Below are 18,077 nucleotides of genomic sequence, written 5' to 3' on the forward strand. Positions count from 1 at the left end.
TCCATCACCCTTTCACTGACCCCTCACAACACACATTATGTTGCACCTAACACCATTTATCCTTTCAGAACACCACTGACACATGCTTCTGGCACCATTTCCTACACCAGTCACTCACTCCATGCACTTGCTTTAGGCAGTTGCAACAGCACTTTCTTTCAGCACCAATCAGTTATACTTTCACCCAAACACAGAGTAACGACTCCAACAACTATCTCATCTCATCTCCGCCACTAACTTTAACCACTCACCACATTATGATGTTCGTATCCCTCGACAAAACCACTTTCACTACACACTTTTCCAGCAGCCAGTCACCTGTCACTTTACTGCTCAGTCACTACCCCCTCATCAGAAGAACCACTTGCCTTCAGCAACATGCATCAACCATTCTTGGCTAGTCATAAACGCCAGTCATTCACACCACCAACACAAGCCACAATCACATGCTTCGCTCACAGCAACAATAAGTTACACCCACTCAAGCAATGTCTAACTTGCTCAAACCATTCACCCATCTCAGCTATCATTCACCAATGTAATCATTCACATGAGCCACTCGGTCACATCTTACCCATAGCTCTGTGTAACCGTATTTGCCTCACATAGCATTACCAAGCCACTCACAACTTTTTTTTTTCACATCACAAGTTGTAGTCTCATGCATGCACAATTTCACACTCAACACCACTCCTGCACTAATGATGCTAACCCCTACACTTATAGTGGCTGTTGAACATCTTTAGTTAACAAAATTACTTGATTAGAGTGACAAAGATCAAAATGAAATATTAGAGGTGAGACAGGATTGAAAGGAGTGAAATAATATTAGTGGTTCTCCTATTTGTGTAATGGATTAACACACCCGTGCAATTATGTTGATCACAAAACACTCATAAAGTAGTAATCGTGAAATTGCCCCATAGTAACCTAAACATATCTTGAAGTCCCCACAGGTAAGGCTGGGTACATTTTCTGTGGTAAGCTGAATTGAATTCCAAACAAATCTGCCATTTCCTGTTTATTCTTCTGTTTTCTGTGCACACATAACATAGTGAACAACTAAAAATATCCCATGTAATGCTGAGGGAATACCTGCCCATTCTGTTAATTACAATCTGTAACTGGCAAGCAAGGCCAATGCTAGGGTGAATGTCTTCTTACAGGTCCATCAGAAGAGACTAACCACATCCTTTTCTTACATTAATTCTGAATTTCTGCTTTCAGGCAATCAGGATAGTTCTCTCGGGTTAGAGCCTTCTGATTGTATGTAAGGCACCCGTTCAGAGTTACAATAGGCAGTGCATGCTTCCATTGAGCAGTTTAAGTGGTTTTTTCTTATTCAGACTATGAATCCACTTTTTTATTTTTATTTGGGGAGAGCCCATGAAGCAGATACTTGTATTTTTTGTAACCATGATCCGCTTTGCAGACAAAATTAATAAAAATATCGACTTTTTAACTTCCGCAGTATGTCAGACAAGGTTTACCCATTAATATGCAAGATCATTTTAGAGCAGTGGTTCTTAACCTGTGGGCGGGAGGGGGTAACCTTACACAGGGGGACTGCGACTACTTAAAAAAATATATATATTAACAGACTAATAACATTTATTAAAATAAAGAAGCAAAATGGCAACTGTAAATCCTCCAATTTATTTGTGGGAGCATTGCAAGAGCATCAAATAGAATATAGTATCGTATGGACGATGAGTGACACAAATTAATTTGGAAAAGCACCAACGTTGCTATTAAAATGTTGATTTTTGTTTATTTGTGAATGAATAAAACATTTGATCATTTGTGTGTTTGTTTGATAGATACCTGTTTCTGTGTTTGCTGTGCATTGTTTTTCTGTTCAATTCGTAAATGCTTAGCTGTGGACCCTGCTTTCCAGTGATGACTCCTCGGGGGCTCCCAGACTCCAGCAATAATGCAGTGGGTTCCCTGAGTCCCAGTAATGATTAAAAGGGCTCAACACAAGTCAAAATGTTGAGAACCACTGTTGTAGAGTAATACATCCCCTTCTTGAAATCATCATGGAGTAATACAGCCAGATGCTATCTTGGGATAATACATCTCCATCATTATGGCATCATATGGCCTCATTCTAAAGTTATCCTGGTGCCAACCTTCAGTAATGCAGCCTCATTTTTATGTCATCACAACATAATTCTGTAATAATACAGCCCCATCCTAGAATACTCCTAGGATCATCCTGAACGAATCCAGCCTAATCCTGAAATCATCCTGCAGTAGTAAATGATCATCACATGTTTTCCACTGAAGTAATCAGGAATCCATCCTTGAGTAATCCAGCCTTATCCAGAAATCATCCTGGGGTCATCCTGCTGTAGTAAATGATCATCACATGTTTTTCACTGAAGTAATCAGGAATCCATCCTGGAGTGGTTTCTGTGATGACTCTAAAGTCATCTCATTTAAATATTTTGCCCTATAGGCATACTTCAGGATGGCTTGGATGACTTCCCCAGATAATTACAGGAATAGCCCAGCTGAAGTCATCAGATGACTTCAGAATTACTCCAGGATGATCTTCCTTTTTGATTTGGGGTGGCAAGGGCGAATGGATGAAAGAAAGTGAGGTTCCAGAATTTCTTATTAAAATCCGAGTTTAGTTGGAAGAACAGGACCCACGACTTTACTCCAGCACAACACACCATAAACAGACCTGGATCCATACACATTCTAGAACTCTATAATTTATAGAGAGCCACCCGGGCACTCCTATACTTTGTTGCCCTGTATGGGCAAGAGGGCGGGCGTTAGTAATAAAGTTGGGGCTGCTGTCCCGGCAGTTCCCCGTACAGTTATCCATGTGTAAGGGTGTCTTACTGACCGGGGCAAGGGCGAAGGGCAACATTACACTGGAGCCGAAGGGTGGGATACAAAATAAGTTGGGAGCGGTCTGGTACTTCGACTGCGCACCCACACAATAGATTTTGTCGGTGACCGGCCCCATCCAAAAGCATGTGCACCGTGCGTCCCACGACACGGTGTGCGAGCAACTGCAGGGGCCTACCTGCATGCCGCCCGAGCTCACTGCCACAGGGAAAAGACAGCACGCTCGCTAGGCTGGGCGAGGCACGAATGAGAAGCGGTGCTGGCACGGCACCAGAATCGTCAATCCAGAGACGGCGTGCAACGCGGCTGCATCGGAAAAGCTGGTCGTCTCCAAGGACCCAAGAGGGAGTCCACCGCAGTGCCTGCCCGTAACGGGATCGTGAGAGATCCAGCCTGCTCCCGAAGGTAACAGGCAGCAGTAGGTGCACAGGGCACAAAGGGACAACACCCACGGCGGCACCTAAGAAAAAAATATATATATACAGCTGCAAAAGAAAAAAAAAGGAAGTCAAGGGCACAGACTGCACTCACTAGAACTGCGTGAACAATTAAATGAGAGGGCTCTGCAAGGGCACAACGAAATAAAACATTGGAGAAGGACACTCTATAATAAAGAAATAAAATATATCACATAGAAGTGAATTGAACTGACTAGTGGAACAGCAAACATGAGCGCAACACAGCAGAGCCGTGAGCAGCAACCCGTACATGCCTCTGCAGGCATCCACTCATTGGTGGCCGCGCTGCCCCCGTTTAGCCAGCTAGCGGACCCGGCCACAGCAGCACCACGATGGCGCCTCTGGCTCTGCTGCTTAGAAAGCTACTTCTGCGCAACCAGGGAAACAGACGGTGTCGTGCGCAGATCATTGATGCTACACATGGGAGGCGATGAACTTCATGAATTCTTCGAATCACTCCCCAACACAGGTGACGCAGCGGATTACGATGCTGTGGTGGCGGCGCTAAATAGATTCTTCGACGCCCAACTAAACCCCAATAAAGAGCAATTTAAACTCCGTCAGGCCCAGCAGACAGACGTAGAATCCGTACACATGTTCTATGCCAGACTAAGGAAACTCGCCAGCACGTGCGTGGGCCTAAACCAACACAAGGAAATCCGTGCCCAAATTATCCAGGGGTGCCAGTCCAAAGTTAGAGAAACTGATCATGCAACAACCTAGTATCTCTCTGGATGAAATCCTGATCCTGGCGCGATCCCATGAACTCTAAACCGTCCGCGCCGACGCCATGGCCGCTGTAAGGGGGCAGTCCATATCAGCGACAACAGGCCCTGTCAACCGCCAGTGAAAGTGGGGCAGGTCAACGCCATCCAAACCACCAGGTTCCCGTGCGACATCCGAGCACCTCGAGACGAGGAGAATGGACATGTGTCAGCTGTGGCTACGAGCACAAGACACCGGGAGGATGTCCAGCGAGAGTAAAGTTGTGCAACAAGTGTGGAAAGGGGAACCATTTCGCCAAGATGTGCCGGATGGAGAGAGGAAGACAGAGGGAGTCAAAAGGGAAGGTGGCCACTGTAAAGAACATAAGTGCAGGGGACAATACACCTTGAGGGCACATGGATGCAAAAAGGCCACTGTATGAGGAAGAGGACATTTCTGTTATGTCATTCACAGAATGGAGACAGCACAAGCGGCGACCATCCCCCATGAGCACAGTTATGATAAACAACACTCCTGCAACGGTGTGCATTGACAAAGGCGCTTCGGTCAATGTGATGGACAACACAATGTATCAACAGCTCTCTCCCAAACCAAGCCTATCCCCTAGCAACATGAACATTTACAGGTATGGAGGGCGCAAACAGCTTCCTTTGCAAGTGTCCATAACCAATGAACAACATACCACCAATGCCAAGTTCTATATGGTCAAAGGAGACCAAGGCACTCTGCTGGGGTGCCTCACTACGGAAGACCAGGAATTTGTTTTCTTCGCGCACCAGATATATGAATCACACACTGAATCCCTTCTTAGCGAGTTCTCACAGCTGTTCACAGGATTGCGGAAGCTCAAAGGCAAGCGTGTCAAGCTGTATATCGATCCAGATATGACACCAGGGGCGATGCAACACGGCAGAGTGCCTTTTCATCTAAAGCCAGCGGTTGAGAAAAAACTACAGATGCTGGAAGACCAAGGGGTGATCGAAAAGGTTGATGGGCCCACCCCTTGAGTCTTGCCATTAGTAATCACACCCAAGTCCAAACAGCCCAGAGCCATCCGCCTCTGCGTGAACATGCATCTACCAAATTGCGCCAATAGGCGAGATCGTCACATTATGCCTACAATGGACAATATAATTGTAGACCTGAACGGAGCCCAGTGGTTCTCGAAGTTAGACTTAAATTCTGGCTGTCATCAGCTAGAGTTGGACCTGCAGAGACTCTCTGACGCAGGCCTCACACTCCACAGGAGAAAGTGTGCATTCTATCAAACTTCTATCGACTTCTTCGGATACATCTTCTTGAGGGAGCGGCTTCAAGTAGACCTGAGAAAAGTAGAAGCCATTCGCCAGGCACCAATCCTTCGAAGTGCGGCAGAAGTCAGGAGTTTCCTGGGGTTGGCAACTGTAGGCAAAAGCCTCTTACGGCATGGTTACCCCCTAACCTTTTGCCTTTTGTTGATGCTAGTTATGATTGAAAGTGTGCTGGCATCCTGCTAACCAGGCCCCAGCACCAGTGTTCTTTCCCTAAACTGTACCTGTGTTCCCACATTTGGCACAGCCTTGGCACACAGATATGTCCCTTGTAACTGGTGCCCCTGGTACCAAGGGCCCTGTGGCCAGGGAAGATCTCTAAGGCCTGCAGCATGTATTATGCCACCCTGTGGATCAGGTATCAGGAGCCAATGACGATGTGCGCCGGGGGTACTCAACGCAGCGGTACGCACCGCCGCGGGCGTGACCGCCATTTTCTAGCTGCTTAATCACTCGAGACCTGATCATCCACAGGAGAGGACCTATACTGCAAGTGCTGCTGTGACCTCGGTCTGGGAGATACTATGGCTGCTGCGACTGGGGAAAGGGCCCCTGCCTTCACTTCAGAAGAGTTGGAGAAACTTGTTGATGGGGTCCTCCCCCAGTATTCGCTACTCTACGGTCCTCCAGACCAACAGGTGAGTACACTGAGTGCACGTTGAATGGGCTATGCCTGTGTTGAGTGGGGTGTATGTAAGATGGTGGGGAGGGGAGCGAATGAGGAGTGCAACGCACGACAGATGAGAGCATGTGCCACATGGCAAGGTTGGGGAGGGGGGGCCACTCACAGCTACCATGCAGAAAAGTGATGATATTTCCTTTCCCACCCTGTACATGTCAAATAGGTCAGCGCCCATCAGAAGATTGAGATTTGGCGTGCCATCGCCAAGGACGTCCGGGCCCTGGGGGTCCACAACAGACGGGGCACCCACTGCCGAAAGAGGTGGGAGGACATCCGCCGCGGGACCAGGAAGACCGCCGAGTCTCTGCTGGGGATGGCCTCCCAACGTAGGAGGGGTGCCAGTCGTACCTTGACCCCCCTGATGTCCCGGATCCTGGCGGTGGCCTACCCCGATTTGGATGGGCGCGTGAGGACATCACAGCAGACACAAGGGGGTGAGTATCAGCACATTCTGCTATCTTTGCGCGCAGTGGAGGTGTCTGGGTTGGGGAGGAGGGCTGTGGCTGACTTTAGGCCAGGGTGCTTTCTGTAGGCTAGTCCCCTCCTTTAGGCATGGCCCTGTGCCCCCGCCCCCCACCTCTGTAGGGTGCCAAGTAGAGCTATCCATGGTCCTGCATCACCCATGTGTGCATTTGTTGTCCATAGACCTGTAGGCCTAGTCACAAGTACTGAATAGTGTACCCCGATTGCGAGGCGTAGTGCAGGGGGCTTCTGTGTCTGTCCTCTCCGCCAACGGTGTTGCCAATGCATGCACTCAACCTGTCTTTATTTCTCCCCCCACCCATTTTCTTTATCTTCCTGTGCATGTGTGCATTAGCATCATCAGTCGGAGGAGAATTGGCATCGGAGCACGAGGGAGCTGCAACTCACATGGCCCCGGAGGGCCATGCTACAGACACCGAGTTCACCAGTGATACGGAGGGCGAGGTCCTCGGAAGGGAGCTCCCTAGCGGTGGCGGCAACATCCGTACCCACCGCCACAACAGGTACAGCCGCCACCCAGCGCACCAGCCCCGCCCTCCCAGCAGCCCCTCAGCCTTCGCTCCATGCCCGCTCGCCCAGGAAGGCGGGCATCTCCTTCGCCCCAGGCACCTCAGGCCCTGCCCCAGTTACCCCTGCTGCCCTCAGTGAGGAGGTCATTGACCTCCTCAGGACACTCATTGTTGGGCAGTCTACCCTCTTGAATGCCATCCAGGGTGTAGAAAGGGAGGTGCATCGGAGCAATGCATACCTGGAGGACATTCATTCGGGTCAGGCTGCCCATCAACGATCGTTCAATGCTCTGGCCTCAGCACTGACGGCAGCCATTGTCCCTGTTTCCAGCCTCCCTCTTCTAACTGCCTCCACCCAGTCCCAGTCTCCTGTTCCTCAGCCTATCCCATCCACACCATCTGACCAGCCTGCACACACCTCAACACCCAAGGGCAGCTCATCCAGACATAAGCACCACAGATCCCACAAGCATTCACCCAAGCAACATCCAGATGCAGACATGCCAACAGTCACTACCACCTCTGTGTCCCCCTCCTCCTCGTCTCCCTCCTCCCTCCCTGTGACGTCTCCACTCACACCTGCATGCACACCACCATCAGCCAGTACTTCCATCACCAGCACACCCTCCAGTACAGTCCGCACACGTGCAGTCACCACCCCCACTGCCATTTACACGTCCCCTGTGTCCTCTCCCAGTGTGTCTGTCACCCCCTCTTCCAAAACACACAAACGCAGGCAGCCACCCACCCAACAGCCATCCACCTCACGACAGCCTACGTCACAAGCACCTGCACCCAAAGACAGCACACTTGACTCTCCTACAACCACATCCTCTTCCTCCACTCCCATACCCACTGCACCTACCCTTCCCATTGCTCCTAAAAAACTTTTCCTCTCCAAAGTTAACCTCTTTGCATCACTTGACCCACCCCCTCCATCTGGTAAGAGTCCTAAGAGCACCTCAGCCACCACCAGCCCTGCATCGAGGGCGACCATTGTGCACGGGTTTTGGAGTCCACCTTTTCCTAGTGCAGATACATCGGCCAGCAGCAAGGGGACAGCCAGCCCACCCCCTGGGAAGAGAACCCGAAAAACAAAGGGCCGGCACGAGAAGGCTGAGACGGCGGCCACCAAGGAGCGTAGTCGTGGCCCGTCACCTGCCACAACATCAAGGGGAGGCAAGGGCCAGAGAGCTTCATCGAAGGAGGGCAAGGGCAGCAGGGCGGAGAAGTCAGCCAGCAGGCGCGCGGACCAGGAGGGCCCCACCAGCCCCATACCGGGTGTGACGGAGGACACCCACGGGCCCAGGACTCCATCACAGGAGGGGCCAGCAACCGCACGGTCGGAGGGCGACTAAGCGGGGAGTCCTGGCCAGGTCTGGCTCCCTTGAAAGACAGGACAAGCACCGCTGAAGAGGGCCCCGCCAAGACAGGCACCGCTGAAGAGGGCCCCGGAAAGACAGGCACCGCTGAAGAGGGCCCCGCCGTGAAGAGCATCTCTGAAGAGGGCCCCGGCAAGACAGGCACCGCTGAACAGGGCCCCGCCGTGAAGAGCACCGCTGAACAGGGCCCCGCCGTGAAGAGCACCGCTGAAGAGGGCCCCGCCGTGAAGAGCACCGCTGAACAGGGCCCCGCCGTCTCAAGCACCGCTCCGCTGGGCCCTTCATCTCAAGCACCGCTCCGCTGGGCCCTTCATCTCAAGCACCGCTCCGCTGGGCCCTTCCTGTCAAGCACCACTCCGCTGGGCCCTTCATCTCAAGCACCGCTCCGCTGGGCCCCGCCGTCTCAAGCACCGCTCCGCTGGGCCCTTCCTGTCAAGCACCGCTCCGCTGGGCCCTTCCTGTCAAGCACCGCTCCGCTGGGCCCTTCATCTCAAGCACTGCTCCGCTGGGCCCTTCATCTCAAGCACCGCTCCCCTGGGCCCTTCCTGTCAAGCACCGCTCCGCTGGGCCCGCCGTCTCAAGCACCGCTCCGCTGGGCCCTTCCTGTCAAGCACCGCTCCGCTGGGCCCCGCCGTCTCAAGCACCGCTGGCCCATTGACACTGCCGGTTCTGTGTCGAGCTGGTGTTCACGCTGCACTCTGAGCACCCTGCCTCCTCCAGTACCAGTGGAGTCGGTTATCCATCTGATGGACTGTGGCTTTGCACTCCCCAGGATGGCACAGTGGGCAAACCACCCACTGTAGAGACTTGAGAGACTGTGGCTTTGCACTCCCCAGGATGGTACAGTGGGCATGGAGGCCCCTCGTGGATCTGGCGTCGTGGACTCCTGTGGCTGAGGTGCCCCCCTTCCCTTCCCCCTGAGGTGCCTGTAGTTTTATCATCTGATGCCCCAGCAGTGTTCTCTCCAACGGTATCTGGTCTCCTCTGTGGGCTTTGCCCATGTGTTTGTGGACATTGGCCCACAGACTGTGGAATTTTAACAAAATGAGCTGGACTTATTGCCTATGTATTTAGATTTCGCACTGTTCATTTTTTTTAATTTATATTTCATATAGATGATTTTCCATGACTTCAATGAACCTATTTTATACATAAATTTTATTATCATTTTCATTATGTCTTTGCATTTTTCCGGGGGGTTTGGGGCTGTCACTCTGAGTTGTTGCTCTGCATTGGTGTGTAGATAGTTGGGGGGGGGGGGTGTCGTGTATGTGTGTCCCCGTAATTTTTGCCTCCCCCCTCCCCTGTGTCGTAGGTGCAGTACTCACCGTTGTCGTCTGCGCCGGCGTTCGTACTCGTGGTAGATGAGCAGGTAGACAATAGCTGGTAGGATGTTTAATTCGGGTTCCATGCTGTCCAGGTTCCTCGTGGAGTGTGTATAGGTGAGCGTTTTCCCGTTCGTAGTCTGTTTCCGCCGTGTTTTTATCGGCGAGGCTCCCGCCCCGGAAAAGGTGGCGGATTGGTGAGTTGTGATAGGGTGGGCGGTACATTGTCTGCCGCCTGCCTGTTGGCAGTGACCGCCGCGCTGTTTGTCTGTCCCGCCGTGGCGGTCGGAGTGTTAAAGTGGCGGGCTGTGTTGGCGGTTCCCGCCAGGGTCAGAATTCCTTTTTTTTTACCGCCTGCCTGTTGGCGGGTTGGCCGCCGCTTTATCACCGACCGCCAGGGTTGGAATCACCCCCAAAGTCTTTCCAAAGTTCCTGTACCCTACGAGTATAATCAAGAAAGATCTGAATTGTGGGGCCCTTATACCTCGGGATACTGTGTGCTCTAATATGTTGAAGGATGGATTCACAGTCCATATAGGTGAAGAGATGTGAAATAAGGGCATGGGGGGGGCCTCCAGGCTTAGGCACTGGCCCAAGTGCTAGGTGAGTGTGGACAAACTCTGATGTTTCAACGAGGTGGTGATTCATTCCTCCAGGCATAATTCAGTGGGTGGCCTTCCACTCGCACTGGGAAGCCAATAAAACCTAGATTATTTCTTCTGAACTGCCCTTCTACATCCTCTATGGGATCCTCCATGCTGGCTGTGGCTGCCTGGAGGTCTGCAACTGTTTTTTTTCAGCTAGTCCACTTCCCGGAGAAGACCCTCAATCTTCCCCTCAGCAACTCCTTCTTACATGGTTCTGAAGCCAGCAGGGAGCAATCTAACCTCAACAGTTACAGTGTCCACCTTGACAAACATTTCTTCATTTGAATTTGTGATAGGTGCCATAATGTCCAACATTGTGGGGGTTTAGGAGCATACATAACAGACTGCTTTGGGGGCACCAAGTGCGTACAGTTATTCATTTTATTCTGCAGGTTTATTTTTTGCCATACTGCCCTGTCAAAATGGTTTCATTTTCCCTTGATCAAGCAATAAATTTAGTGCTGCCCTCCTCAAATTCAATGTGTTTATCTACCCCAAAGGGGTGAGGTCACAGGCTTCTCAGCAGGGCACCCAGCAGAGCATCCAGGTAATATCTCCCCAATGCATATTGCAGATAAGCTCGACATGATCTGACAGCGCCAGCCCACTACTTAATACAGTAACGTAGAATGTTCAGTTTCTGTGCCAGTACACCACTCCAAGGGGCAACATTCTGCCACTCCGCATATTTCTAACACTTCCCATGAAGCCAGGTCCAGTCCATGCCACCAAGCCTGGCGCAGCAACAGTACCTCCATCTGCTCTCACCACCACCCGCCAGGGTATCAGGGACGGACAACCTACGTTCTGTACAACGGTGTCTATCCCCACGACCAGTGAGTCCCTCCAGAAGGAAGAAGAGGAGGAGGGGGTTGAACCTGGTCACCATGGAGTCCAACTGCTCCCACCTGGATCTTAAATGCAGCTCCCCTAAGTCAGCAACAGTATGGGCGTGCTCAGTCAGTGCCAGGGTGTAGGAAGTTGGCTCTGTATGCAGTATTTCAAAGTAAGGAATAGTATGCACAGAGTCCAAGGGTTCCCCTTAGAGGTAAGATAGTGGCAAAAAGAGATAATACTAATGCTCTATTTTGCGGTAGTGTGGTCGAGCAGTAGGTTTATCAAAGGAGTAGTGTTAAGCATTTGTTATACATACACAAGCAATAAATGAGGAACACACATTCAAGGACAATTCCAGGCCAATAGGTTTTTGTATAGAAAAATATATTTTCTTAGTTTATTTTGAGAACCACAGGTTCAAATTTTACATGTAATACTTCAAATGAAAGGTATTGCAGGTAGGTACTTTAGGAACTTTGAATAATCAAAATAGCATACACAGTTTTCAAATAAATCACATATAGCTATTTTAAAACTAGACAGTGCAATTTTCAACAGTTCCTGGGGGGAGTAAGAGTTAGTTAGTTTTTGCAGGTAAGTAAACCACCTACGGGTTTCAAGTTTGGGTCCAAGGTAGCCCACCGTTGGGGGTTCAGAGCAACCCCAAAGCTACCACACCAGCAGCTCAGGGCCGGTCAGGTGCAGAGGTCAAACTGGTGCCCAAAACGCATAGGCTTCAATGGAGAAGGGGGTGCCCCGGTTCCAGTCTGCCAGCAGGTAAGTACCAGCGTCTTCGGAGGGCATACCAGGGGGGTTTTGTAGGGCACCGGGGGGGGACACAAGTCAGCACAGAACGTACACCTTCAGCAGCACGGGGGCGGCCGGGTGCAGTGTGCAAACACGCGTCGGGTTTTCAATAGGTTTCAATGGGAGACCAAGGGGTCTCTTCAGCGATGCAGGCAGGCAAGGAGGGTGCTCCTCGGGGTAGCCACCACCTGGGCAAGGGAGAGGGCCTCCTGGGGGTCACTCCTACACTGGAGTTCCGATCTTTCAGGTCCTGGGGGTTGCGGGTGCAGAGTCTTTACCAGGCGTCGGGATCTGGGAAGCAGGCAGTGGCGGTCAGGGGGAGCCTCGGGATTCCCTCTGCAGGCGTCGCTGTGGGGGCTCGGGGGGGCAACTCTGGCTACTCACGGTCTCGCAGTCGCCGGGGAGTCCTCCCTGAAGTGTTGTTTCTCCACAAGTCGAGCTGGGGGCGTCGGGTGCAGAGTAGCAAGTCTCACGCTTCCGGTGGGAAACGCAAGTTGTTTGAAAGTTGCTCCTTTGAAACAAAGCTCCAGTCTTGGGTGAACAGAGCCGCTGTCCTCAGGAGTTTCTTGGTCCTTCTAGAGCAGGGCAGTCCTCCGAGGATTCAGAGGTCGCTGGTCCCTGGGGAGAGCGTCACTGGAGCAGTGTCTTTAGAAGGGGGGAGACAGGCCGGTAGAGCTGGGGCCAAAGCAGTTGGTGTCTCCCGGCAGGGTTTTTCAGCTTAGCAGTCCTTTTCTTCTTAGGTTGCAGGAATCTGATTTCCTAGGTTCTGGGGAGCTCCTAAATACTGAATTTAGGGGTGTGTTTAGGTCTGGGAGGGCAGCAGCCAATGGCTACTGTCCTTGAGAGTGGCTACACCCTCTTTGACTTTCCTCCCTGAGGGGAGGGGGGACGTCCCTATTCCTATTGGGGGAATCCTCCAAAATCAAGATGGAGGATTTCTAAAGGTCAGAGTCACCTCAGCTCAGGACACCTTAGGGGCTGTCCTGACTGGCTAGTGATTCCTCCTTGTTTTTCTCATTATCTCTCCTGGACTTGCCGCCAAAAGTGGGTGCTGTGTCCAGGGGGCGGGCGTCTCCACTAGCTGGAGTGCCTTGGGGCATTGTAACACGAAGCCTGAGCCTTTGAGGCTCACTGCTAGGTGTTACAGTTCCTGCAGGGGGGAGGTGTTAAGCACCTCCACCCAGAGCAGGCTTTTGTTTCTGTCCTCAGAGAGCACAAAGGGCCTCACCACATGGGGCCAGAAACTCGTCTCTCAGCAGCAGGCTGGCACAGACCAGTCAGTCCTGCACTGAACAATTGGGTAAAATAGAGGGGGCTCTCTAAGATGCCCTCTGTGTGCATTTTTTAATAAATCCAACACTGGCATCAGTGTGGGTTTATTATTCTGAGAAGTTTGATACCAAACTTCCCAGTATTCAGTGTAGCCATTATGGAGCTGTGGAGTTTGTTTTTGATAGAGCCCCAGACCATGTACTCTTATGGCTACCCTGCACTTACAATGTCTAAGGTTTTGCTTGGACACTGTAGGAGCATAGTGCTCATGCACAAATGCCCTCACCTGTGGTATAGTGCACCCTGCCTTAGGGCTGTAAGGCCTGCTAGAGGGGTGACTTACCTATGCCACAGGCAGTGTGAGGTTGGCATGGCACCCTGAGGGGAGTGCCATGTCGACTTACTCATTTTCTCCCCACCAGCACACACAAGCTGGCAAGCAGTGTGTCTGTGCTGAGTGAGGGGTCCCTAGGGAGGCATAAGACATGCTGCAGCCCTTAGAGACCTTCCCTGGCATCAGGGCCCTTGGTACCAGGGGTACCAGTTACAAGGGACTTACCTGGATGCCAGGGTTGTGCCAATTGTGGAGACAATGGTACATTTTAGGTGAAAGAACACTGGTGCTGGGGCCTGGTTAGCAGGGTCCCAGCACACTTCTCTGTGAAGTCAGCATCAGTATCAGGCAAAAAGTGGGGGGTAACTGCAACAGGGAGCCGTTTCTCTACACAAGCCCCCCCACCCCCCAGCCCACAGGCCAGGAGACTCAGCCAAAGCTGGGAGAGTCTTCCTAGTCTGTCAGGCGAGGAAGAGTAGAGGAAATAGGCTGGTTTGTTGCAGGGCCTACTCTGCCTTACATCCTCCTGTTCAGGTCATTCCCTCTGGGGAACTGACCCACTTCCACAGTGATAGAACCTAGGCCCTCATTACGACCCTGGCGGTATAGAACCGCCAGGGCCGCTGGATGCGGAGGCACTGCCGACAGGCCGGCGGTGCCCCGCGGGGCATTCTGACCGCGGCGGCTTAGCCGCGGTCAGAGAAGGGAAACCGGCGGTCTCCCGCCGGTTTCCCGCTGCCCCCAAGGAATCCTCCAAGCCGGCTTGGGGATTCCGACTCCCCCTCCCGCCATCCAGTTCCTGGCGGTTCTCCCGCCGGGAACCGGATGGCGGGAGGGGGAGTCGCGGGGCCCTGGGGGCCCCTGCAGTGCCCATGCCAACAGCATGGGCACTGCAGGGGCCCCCGTAAGAGGGCCCCAAAATGTATTTCACTGTCTGCATAGCAGACAGTGAAATACGCGACGGGTGCAGTAGCACCCGTCGCACCTTCCCACTCCGCCGGCTCAATTACGAGCCGGCATCCTCGTGGGAAGGGAGTTTTTCCCTGGGCTGGCGGGCGGTCTTTTGGAGACCGCCCGCCAGCCCAGGGAAAAACTCATAATACCCTCCGCGGTCTTCTGACCGCGGAGCGGTATTATGGAGGGCGGAATTCTGGCGGGCGGCCTCCGCCGCCCGCCGGAATCGTAATGAGGGCCCTAGTCTGAAGTGCCTCTTGTCTATGTATTTAATGTCTCCACCCATTCTCTCTATTTTGGGGTTAGAGGTATCCACCTCTGCTAATCTTATCTTAGCCAGGGTCACCCCTAGCTTACCCAAAGAGGTTACCCAGAGATGGAGTAACCCCACCATGACCAACAGGGTCAGGGGGCCTAACTTGCTATTTGGCATGGGGTCAGACCACCATGCCAAGGATAGTGCAGCCATAAAGGCTAACACCCAGCAGAGGCCACTGACAGCTGTCAGTGCCCAGAACCACACCTTTAGCTCTTCACCTACAAGGGAAGGGGCTAAGTTACAGGCTTCTTTGGGTTCAGGGTGCCTGTCTGCTGTATTAGAGTGGGGGGTTACTACATCTTGTAGTAAACACCCTTCTTCCACTCTTTCTTCTGTTAGCTGAGGAGCCACCCACTCAGGTTTAACAGTTGCCTAACTAGCCAGGACTTCTTGTGGGTCAGGTTGGACTTTACCAGTGCCACTTTTGGAGTTCTCCCCTACTGGATCAGAATCTCCATGGCTTGCTGGAACCTTGGCTAAAGGTTGTCCACCCTTCCTACACTGTTCTCTTTTCTTTTTCTTCTGGGGCCTGCTTGCAATTACTGCAGGGGCAGGACCTCCAGAATCCTTGGGAGAGGACTGGCACTGGACCAGTTCCTCTCTTGGGCTCAGACTAACCTCTGGGTAGTCATTTCCAAGGAGACAATCAAGGGGGAGGTCTGTACTGACTACCACCCTTCTCCAGCTGAAAGTCCCACCCACTTCTACGGGCACAAAAGCCACAGGCCTATCAGTGACCCTGTCTGGGTTAACTCTTACTCTGGCAGTCTCACCTGGGATGTACTGGTTTGAGAACACCAGCCTGTCATGCACAATAGTATGACTGGCACAAGTGTCTCTCAGGGCAGTGGCTGGGATTCCATTCACCAGTAGGTGGTGGAAGTGTCTACTTCCCTCTGGAATCTCCAACTCACTTGTGGGGCCCTTTTTCCAGTTGAAGGCTATGAAGACCTCCTCATCTGAGGAGTCATCCCCAATGGCTACACTGGTCACCCCTGGGATTTTGCTAGGGGGTTTGTTTTTGGGACAAGAAGTGTCCTTGGTGTGGTGCCCTGTCGGTCTGCAGTTGTGGCACCATGCCTTAGTGGCATCCCAGTTCTTACCCTGGTACCCACCTTCGTTTTGGGTCGTTTCTTGGGGCCCACCCACCTGGTCTGGTTTTTGGGGGCCTACAGAGGACTCTTTTTCTTTGTTTCTAGTGTCACCCACTTTCTCCTGGGGAGGCTTTGTAACCCCTTTCTTTTGGTCACCCCCAGTGGAAGTTTTGGTTACCCTAGTCTTGACCCAGTGGTCCGCCTTCTTTCCCAATTCTTGGGGAGAAATTGGACCTAGGTCTACCAGATACTGATGCAACTTTTCATTGAAGCAGTTACTTAAAATGTGTTCTTTCATAAACAAATTATAAAGCCCAACATAGTCATGCACTTTATTTCCAGTTACCCAACCATCCAGTGTTTTCACTGAGTAGTCTACAAAATCAACCCAGGTCTGGCTTGAGGATTTTTGAGCCCCCCTGAACCTAATCCTGTACTCCTCAGTGGAGAATCCAAAGCCCTCAATCAGGGTAGCCTTCATGAGGTCATAGGATTCTGCATCTTTTCCAGAGAGTATGAGGAGTCTATCCCTACACTTTCCAGTGAACATTTCCCAAAGGAGAGCACCCCAGTGAGATCTGTTTACTTTTCTGGTTGCACAAGCCCTCTCAAAAGCTGTGAACCATTTGGTGATGTCATCACCATCTTCATATTTAGTTACAATCCCTTTTGGGATTTTCAACATGTCAGGAGAATCTCTGACCCTATTTATGTTGCTGCCACCATGGATGGGACCAAAACCCATCTCTTGTCTTTCCCTTTCTATGGCTAGGAGCTGTCTCTCCAAAGCCAATCTTTTGGCCATCATGGCTAACAGGAGGTCATCTTCACTGAGGCTATCCTCAGTGATTCCAGAGGTGCTGGCCCCTCCTGTGAGGGAAGCAGCATCTCTGACTATCACAGTTGGAATCAGGGATTGAGGGTCCCTGATCTCCCTAGTTAGGACTGGAAGGGGGTAATTCTCCTCCAAGTCACTAACATCATCCTCTGGGTTGTCATCCTCAGAGGGGTTGGCTTTTTCAAACTCTGCCAAAAGCTCCTGGAGCTGTTGTTTAGAGGGTCTTAAGCCAACTGGGATTTTCTTTATTTTGCAGAGAGACCTTAGCTCCCTCATCTTAAGATGGAGGTAAGGTGTGAGGTCGAGTTCCACCACATTCTCTTCTGCACCAGGCATTATATTTCTAAAAGTTGGAATACTTTTTAAGAATCTAAAACTATTTCTAGAACTTAATTCAAACTTTCTCAAAACTTTTAAACTCTAAACGAAATGCTAACAGGGACTAACACAAGGCCCTAGCAGGACTTTTAAAAATGTAGAAAAATAGCACAAATTGCAAAAATCAGTTTCTAATGACAGTTTTTGGAATTTGTTGTGTGATCAGGTATTAGCTGAGTAGTCCAGCAAATGCAAAGTCTTGTACCCCACCGCTGATCCACCAAAGTAGGATGTTGGCTCTGTATGCACTATTTCAAAGTAAGGAATAGTATGCACAGAGTCCAAGGGTTCCCCTTAGAGGTAAGATAGTGGCAAAAAAAGATAATACTAATGCTCTATTTTGTGGTAGTGTGGTCGAGCAGTAGGCTTATCAAAAGAGTAGTGTTAAGCATTTGTTGTACATACACAAGCAATAAATGAGGAACACACACTCAAGGACAATTCCAGGCCGATAGGTTTTTGTATAGAAAAATATATTTTCTTAGTTTATTTTAAGAACCACAGGTTCAAATTTTACATGTAATACTTCAAATGAAAGGTATTGCAGGTAGGTACTTTAGGAACTGTGAATAATCAAAATAGCATGCACAGTTTTCAAATAAATCACATATAGCTATTTTAAAACTAGACACAGTGCAATTTTCAACAGTTCCTGGGGGGAGTAAGAGTTAGTTAGTTTTTACAGGTAAGTAAACCACCTACGGGGTTCAAGTTTGGGTCCAAGGTAGCCCACCGTTGGGGGTTCAGAGTAACCCCAAAGCTACCACACCAGCAGCTCAGGGCCGGTCAGGTGCAGAGGTCAAACTGGTGCCCAAAACGCATAGGCTTCAATGGAGAAGGGGGTGCCCCGGTTCCAG

The sequence above is a fragment of the Pleurodeles waltl genome, chromosome 5, assembly GCF_031143425.1.
Source record: "Pleurodeles waltl isolate 20211129_DDA chromosome 5, aPleWal1.hap1.20221129, whole genome shotgun sequence".
In the NCBI taxonomy this organism is placed as follows: Eukaryota; Metazoa; Chordata; class Amphibia; order Caudata; family Salamandridae; genus Pleurodeles; species Pleurodeles waltl.